This window comes from Notothenia coriiceps, unplaced genomic scaffold (genome assembly GCF_000735185.1).
Source record: "Notothenia coriiceps isolate Sejong01 unplaced genomic scaffold, NC01 NC01_scaffold00000497, whole genome shotgun sequence".
NCBI lineage: Eukaryota > Metazoa > Chordata > Actinopteri > Perciformes > Nototheniidae > Notothenia > Notothenia coriiceps.
In genome coordinates, this window is record NW_011333198.1 from 350228 (window position 1) to 358243 (window position 8016).

An 8016-nucleotide genomic window follows, 5' to 3' on the forward strand; every position below is an offset into this window, starting at 1 on the left:
GATACAAAATATGTCTCTGAAGTGTTTGTCTCAAAATACCAAAAAGATCATGCATTGAAGCATCCCATAATCCCCTCTGTTTCAGCCCTGTTTCACAAGTGCTGATTCTCTGTCTGTTGGTGATGGGCTAATGGTTACACAAGCCAAACAAATCGTTAAGACATCATAAAGTGGCCAACATCTGATCAGCTCATTTTCAGACAGGTTTTTATATAAATGGATCGGGACAAAAATTGAGCAAATCTATTTTTCTGAAACTTTCACAATCTCTTTACACAGAGGGGACACATGTTTATGTATAAAAGACATGAAAAAGTGAATTTTGCATAATAGGTGACCTTTACCATGCCTGAAAATGTGATGGTCAGATTACATTTGAGTTTTGCTTTATAATTCTCATGGTCCCAAGACGCGCTCTGTCATGTTTGGTGATAAGCCGAATCATTATTCAAAAAGAATAAAGCGACTGGCAGTTTGGGTCACCCTGAAACCAAAACTTTCATTTTTACACAAGGAATTGTCTGATGTACAGATTCGTCAGCCAGAGAAAGTAAGAGATTTATTTGGATCCTGTTTCCTGCTTTGAGGTCAGATTTACAATTGTAGCCTTCCTTTGATGAGTATAATAACTCTTTCAGTATAGTCACTCCACATAATGCTGTTATAATGTGATGCAGCTTCTAGAGATGCCAAGAAACACAAGCTGTACGAACAGTTTATAATTTCTTGCTAGCGTCATTCAAATGGAGGCATGGATACAACTCAAACTTTTGATCTGTGGTCTTTATTGTTGTTCAGGTAAAAGTTTTTCCATCACTCGTGATTTCTCAAACATGTGTTTGGGTTCCAGCAGTGGTCACTATTGGTTCCATGAGTCTCAAGAAGTTTAACAAGGAAGAACATTTTTTCTCATGGAAATACAGATAAAATGGAAAAGTCTGGAAACTTTATAAAAAGGACAAAAGTTCAAACAGTGGCCATGTTGTAAAATGCTATGTCTTTTCTGTCTTTTAAAAATGTGAAAGTTTAAAGGTCCCATCATATGCTGTTCTGGTTATTACCAGATGTCGCTTGTTCTGCATGTAAACGGTCTGCAAAGTCACAAACCCTAAAAGTACACCCTGTAACAAGTAAAACTAACACAGAAAATACGTGCCTATACATGCAGAACTCCTCGTTCTAGATTTGTCATTTTCCATTTTTTTCTTCCGGGGGCCTATTGACGTCACTAAGTCTGGACCAATTGGCACACAGCTATAGAACAATAGGCACACCCTCTGCCAGGGTGGACTCCTGAGCAGCTCAGCTGCCCGCGAGGCCCCCGGAGCGGACAGTGTAAGGTGGATTTCCCGCTGTGTTTCCCTGGATGCTTGATATAGACCAAGTGCCATGCCAGCGGATACCGTACACAATGTAAATCTATTCTAGTAGACCTCAACAATGGAATTATGATCAGTAGAAATGGCCAAAACATGGGACCTTTAAATCAAAGTGCTACTATAACTGAAAAATGTGAGTTCTAAATCTAAGGCATCAAATGTGTTCAACAAGATGTCAAATTTCCAAACCTCATAAAAATGATTTATTAACTTTGTAGCCATTTGAGTTTTCCCTACACATATAAGCTGGTAGTGTTGAGCACATTTTCATTTCGCGCCAGCATCTCCTCATTGAGGCAAGGGCAGAATTCCAACGTGACATGGGCAGATTTCATTATGGTTTAGGTAAAGGTTTCCCTACGACTAAGTTGTATATATTTTTCTCTAACTCTAGGACCAATGGAAACCCCAGAAAATGTTTACTTTTTTCTGTACAATCCCAATTCCAAACAAATGTAAAGCAATGCAAATAGCCAAACCAAATGTTTTCACAAAGTTCTGATTACTTTATTTTCTTTAAAAACCACAGATCCACTATATTAGTACAGTAAGGTTAGTTCATGTCAAACTTAATAAAGAGTACAGCAAAATGGACACGTTAAATCAAAAGGTAACAGCACAGAGAGGCAGCCACAAATTCAATCAAATACAGTTTTCCCCACAGTATCCGTCCATTTATTTAGGAGGAAATCTAATTATGTCGACCCCAAAGCAGAGTTTCACCATAACGAGTGGATCAATTCATTATTTTTCTTCCCACAGAACAAGGTTCCTCAATGCAGAGTTGATGTAACAGTCTTCAGGATGCAGAGGGGACATGGAGCCCATCTGGATGCTGCTTCCTGATTGGATGGTCAACAAAGTGTCTTTTCCCAGCTGATCTCCACTGATATGATGAACGAAGAGAGAAAGGAGAGAGCCTGGGGTTCAGGGATACCAGAAGTTGGCTGTGGAAGAGGTGAGAGGTTCAATAAGTTTAAGGTAATAACTCGGCGGTCCACGTGGATAATAAAAGTAAAAGCGAAGATGAGAATCGGCGTGCTGATTCAATTAAACGTTTTTATTAATGCTCCTTCTGTGTTGTTATTCAAGGCCATCGTTCCAATGGCTATAACTCAAGGATGACACTGACACTTAAAAATGGATTACGAAAGAGTCTGGCAGACTGACTGTCCCATCTCAAAGGATGATTCAACACTTCTGTAACCAATGAAAGATAATAACATACCTACCGTATGAGAGAACAGTGGGAGCTTTACACAAGTAAATTGGGCATATCAATGACATGAAGGCCCTGTTAACACTTGGCACTAAAATCAGTTCTGGGTGGTCTGATTATAAGTCGGTGACTCTAAGTACAGGTGCGAATACACCCAAAGCAGATGCTTCAGAATCCGCAAAACACTCAATCTTCACATTGGGTGCCAGAAAGTCCCCAATGGTGCTTATTAGGAGGCAGTTATTTCCTATCACCAGGTAACTCCCAACTAAAATGTGGACCTGCATTGGCAAGCTTTATTGGCTCTTAGAGTAATGGCTCTGCCATTGGAAGAATACGGACAGGGTCTTAATGAATGGTTAAACTTAAGACATATTTTTTGTATTCTTTATATGCAAGTTTGGAAATATCTGACCCTTTTATGAATATAAACATAAAGCAAGACCACAGAATATTCCTATCTTTTTATACTTTTATTTTAGTGATAGTCTTTGCTTTATCTTAAACATATTTGTTTCCCTGACTGTTGACTTCGCTATCATAGAAGACTCCCCTCACATTAAAGCAATATTTAGGCAACATTTTAATAGCCTGACTGACTGCCACACGTATGCACAGAGTTGGTCTAAATATCCCTGTTGAAAAATAATATCTTGAAACTTTGTGTTATGGGTATATATACGCCAAGGAGATTATGTTCTCAGGATGTTGGAAGTAAGGTGTAGCATGGGGCCACGAGAAAAAAACATCCTCACCATAGGGCAGATACAAAAATTATGATTTAATATTATGAACTTCATGAGCTTGGGGCATTCATGTGTCGTTGGAATAATGTGATCATTTGGTTCCAGACAGGAAACTGGTATTCAAATGTTGTTCAAACGCTCTGAGCAATACAAATACACAACTTCTTTTTTGAGTCAGTCAAAATCCACTTAACACAGGAAACTGGACCATCGGAAGAGCAAGTTAATGCACCACTGGACTTGGCAACGCTTTTCTTTTATGTAATACTTTCTTTTTTTTTTGCATTACATTTTGTATCAATTTATTAATCTTTTAATGGTGAACTTAAGCCCTAACCTTAATCATTATTATATGTTTACCTAAAGGTGGCTATACAACAGGAGGTTCATGTTCCAATCATCCAAGGTGTTTTGAAGCACCAATGTATATTTAGCTGTATGCAAACTTGTTGTGTAGCCTTATGGTCAAATTTAAATGTGCAACTTTCCAGCGATAAAATTAAAGGTGAGTAGGATGAATACACTTGGTGAGTAGTGCTTGATTTTAAATGTACCTGACATGTCTGCATAGGTCCCTGGAGGACGAGTCTAAAGTAAGAACAAACTTGTATGTACTAGTGGAGGATTAAATTAGATAGGTAATTAAAAGAGCGTGTAGGAAAAACGTACTTTAATTGTCTGTTGAATAATGTTTGTTTATTACTGATGGCAGATCATAGTTAGTTTTCATGTCTTCATAACTACATCACTGGAATATATAATGTAGATTATAGGGCAATGGTTGAGAGGCATTTATATACACTAAGTGTTTTAAATGACATAATCTATTTTCCTTCAAAGGAAGCTGTCGGATCTTTCCTACCTGACGGGGTTTAGTAATTGATCATCTTCTTAATTGCGTCAAAGCACTTCCACTTGTCTGGGATGTAGAAAGGTTCAAAGATGTGAGGGAAGGGGGTGTCATAACCGCAGACCCTGCTGATGGGAGCCTCCAGGTTTAGGAAGCACTCTTCCTGCAAGGGGTAGGAAAAAAAACACAGATGAGGACAAATACTCTCAGCATTAGTTGAATGTTTAAAGATAATTCATGCAGGCAGAGAAGTCTAACATGTTCAGACTACAACAGATTTGATGTTTGACACAGTCTGAGAGAAAGAAGGCATTCATGTAGGCTTCTGCAGACACGAGTATGTTCAAATCATCAGTTTGCAACACGGTAAAGAGATATGTGATATTGGCAGAAAAAAAATAAAAAACAGTATCAAATGCTTGATCCGGAACGGATCAAAGAACTTGCCCTGTCTGATTAATATGCTCAAAGTTGAAATTGTTCCGGCAGGTGCTCAGTACATTTGGCCAAAGTTCAAAACAAGCAATGACTCGTGTCTCCATAGTGTCTTTTGACCTCTCCCCATGGAGATAAAGCACAATGAAGTTCGACAAAACAGTACAAATGGGACAAACCCCCCGATGAGTTAAATGAACACACTTGAACGCGTGCAAAGATTTGCAGAAAAAGACCTGGAGTACCCTCTTTTAGATGTAATAGACCCACAAACAACTCAAGCTACCACAACAAAGGCATACGTGTTGACTGTGAGGAAGTTGCATACTGTAGCCTGTCTCTGACTGAAAACAGATTTTGACCTGTTTCTTGCAACACTGCCAGCATCAGAAACTCAGCCATCCACATTATCCCGCAGTAAGAACCCAGCCATAAAAGAGTTTGGCATTTGGCAGGGCTTGAATGTTTTAAACTATGTTTTCTTAAATTCCATAACAATATCTGGCAGAGTCCATGAGGATGTCAGTGGTGATGAGGAACTTTGATACTTTTAAAGCACACAAAAAGAGAAAAAGCGAGGGGGGACCCAGCATATGTTTGCTGCCAGGTGCCTGTGTGGTTTACAAGGTACAACTTGTTCTATATTAATGAATTCAAAAGAATTGCCAAGTAGGAATACAAGTCCAATATCATCAAGTGTGGATGCAGGAACCAATTAATGTAACAGGAAGAGTTTACAGCCAAGCTAACAGATCTGTGAAGCTGGCACAGCGCTGCTTTCAAACACATGACTTTGTGGGTGAGCATTTGCTAAGTGGCAATACAAAAATTACAGTCATCATTTTCTCATACACCAAATGTGTATTGGACAAATGAAGTGACAGGGGATCCCCTTAGTTATTTTAAAGTCTATTCTGAAGGGGAGCAATATAATATTTGTTGAGACACGAGGGCAGCATATCTGCCTAAAAGTGTTCCGTTAAATGCCTCGTCTATCAGCACAGAACAACACCTTGTTAAAGAGCTCAACAATAACAGCTGCAACCCCCCCCTTGAATAGTCAAAAATGAAAAACAGAACACTTTCAACCTAGGACACGTTCCATGTTTTCTTATGCTCAAATGTTTTTAATAAAGGAGGGTTTGTTCAAGTAGATGGGATTTATTGTTTTGTTGCTATACCGTGGTATTGGTGTCTAAAACTAGTGGAATTTAACTGGTATTTGTATGGACTACTTGAGTACTTAGGACGGTGGTGATACAGGAAGTAAACCAGCCATTATTGAGTTCAAATCAGTAAGGTTTTCTTAACAATAATTAGTGGCACAAAATCCTGTAAACAGAGGCCAGAAGTCAGAGGTTAGGTGCCAGTAAGAATTCAATCTAAAAACAAGGGGGAGCTGCACCTGTTCTTGAAGCTTGAATACTATTTGAAGAAACCCTTGTTTTTTCTTCACTGCTCTGTCTCAGCCTTCCTTGTGGACTTCTGAACAACCTGAGATTGATTCTCACCGGCATGCACTAAAAACAGCGACTGTACTACTGGTGACCTGAAAGACTTATCTTTGCATGTCAAAGTATTTTCTCCTTTAGAACATTGCTTTCATGTGCTGATAAATGTCCATGGCCTTGGGGTCTATGAAGCCCAGTAAAAGTCAGGTTCAAATTAAAAGTATATGCGAGTAGAGAAAATAAAGACAGTGGTTCTGGATTGTGTACAGTTTCATTGAAGAGTGATGCTACGTTATGCTTCAGACGTGTTTTTGCGTTTGCTGCTAATACAGCCCCCAGGCAGAACAAGAGATCAAGACGGTTCAATCTTGTTTAAAACATTATTCAGACGTGATGCATGCCATGACTGGCAGCTAGCTAACACATTCAAAAGCATATTTATTGGGCAAAGTTCTCTCTCATTTGATGGAAACATACAAACCAGGGAATGTTTGAATTGAACAGGAGAGTACTTGAATAAACAGGGTTTGGAGCACAGCTGGATGTGGCATCTACTTTGAATTACTGTCAGGCAGATGGAAACTTCTCCTAACTCTGACCAAAATTAAAACCACAAAGTACATTGTGTTTCTGTTATCTTTGTCTATGGATGAAAGTGACAATACAATCCATATTAATTTAGATTATAACCTCAAGATCTATTCTCTGCCCAACTACAGACAACCAGTCAGACAGTACCAGGGAGTTTGCCCTTTTGTCTGGATCACATCTGTAATCTCCTTTAAATACATTGACTGGAAGTGGGATAAAAGTACAGTAGTCTGCCTGCCTGCCACCACAGCTGGACAGAGAATGGCCACACAACTCTTCATTTCATTCAAATCGGTATTTATCTTTTGGGAAGTGCATCATTATGTGTAATATACTTAAATGTCAGAATAGAAATATGTCATCCTGGCAGTGCCAAATCACTTGCGTTTTGAATTCGATATAAAGTGATATTGTTTCTCCCAGATTTTGTCAAAAACACCCGCAGATCAGGGGTTACAGTCAGATGGATGGGGAAGTGCCAATATCAGCTGCAGTGAAGATAGACGCTGCTTGGCCAAGGTACATTTTTCACGGAAAGATTTAAGAGGCTTTTAGTGGAACTTAACCATTATTACATTTCTCCAAAATAAAAGTGATCATTTTTTTGTGTGTTTTATGTATCCCTCCATCGTGAGGATTGTGAGGAATTCAGCTGCGTTTGCTCAGTGTTGATATTACTTGTTCCCAGTAGTTTTAATTCTTCAACATGTTTCAAAAGCTCTCAAATTAGGTGAAGATCAAACAACACCATAGAGCCATTCTAGTAGAGCCAACTGGAATAGTCAGCCAATACATCTTGTTTTTTCATAAACACTACACTTTCACGGTACTAAAAAGCTCAATATTTATATGCAAGTCGGTACAGCTGAGTCTTACCAAGTGCAGCTTAGATGGCTAATCTTTGATAAAGTCTGACAATTAGACCCTCCAGAAAAACGCGATTCTGCGATCGCAGAATTTACCGCATAATCAGCAAAATGGCGCTGATTTTTAAAAGGCCGCATATTTATCAAAAGGCCGCATATTCCCCGCATTTTTCCACACAAAGTTGAGGGAAAAAAAGTTAACTCGTCTTGACGTGAAGTAGAGATGATGATGAGGTGACGTCGTCAGCTCACGCATCACAGAAGGTAAACAACACCGTAGAATGAACGTGTGGAACTCACATGAGAGAGAAAACACCAAGATGAAAAAATCTGATCCATCTCATTTACCGACGAACATTTCTGCTAAAGACCGGGCAAAGCAGTACCCGGATGTCTTTCACGAAAGTGGGGGGAAACTATTCTGCACCCCGTGCAACTGTGTGTTGGAGCATAAGAGAAAGTCGATGGTGACGACCCAC

The 8016-nt window shown here is 39.2% G+C and overlaps 1 long non-coding RNA gene across 1 annotated transcript in view; it reads right to left on the bottom strand.

Moving 5' to 3' along the window:
• Positions 1 to 765: 765 nt before the first annotated feature.
• The window catches only part of LOC104955179 (uncharacterized), a 17123-nt gene continuing 9872 nt past the window's right edge, over positions 766 to 8016 (bottom strand). The window contains exons 2-3 of the long non-coding RNA XR_799431.1: positions 4207 to 4357; positions 766 to 2326 (exon numbers count right to left, since the gene is read on the bottom strand). This is a non-coding gene — a long non-coding RNA (uncharacterized lncRNA). The remainder of the gene's footprint in view (positions 2327 to 4206; positions 4358 to 8016) is intronic.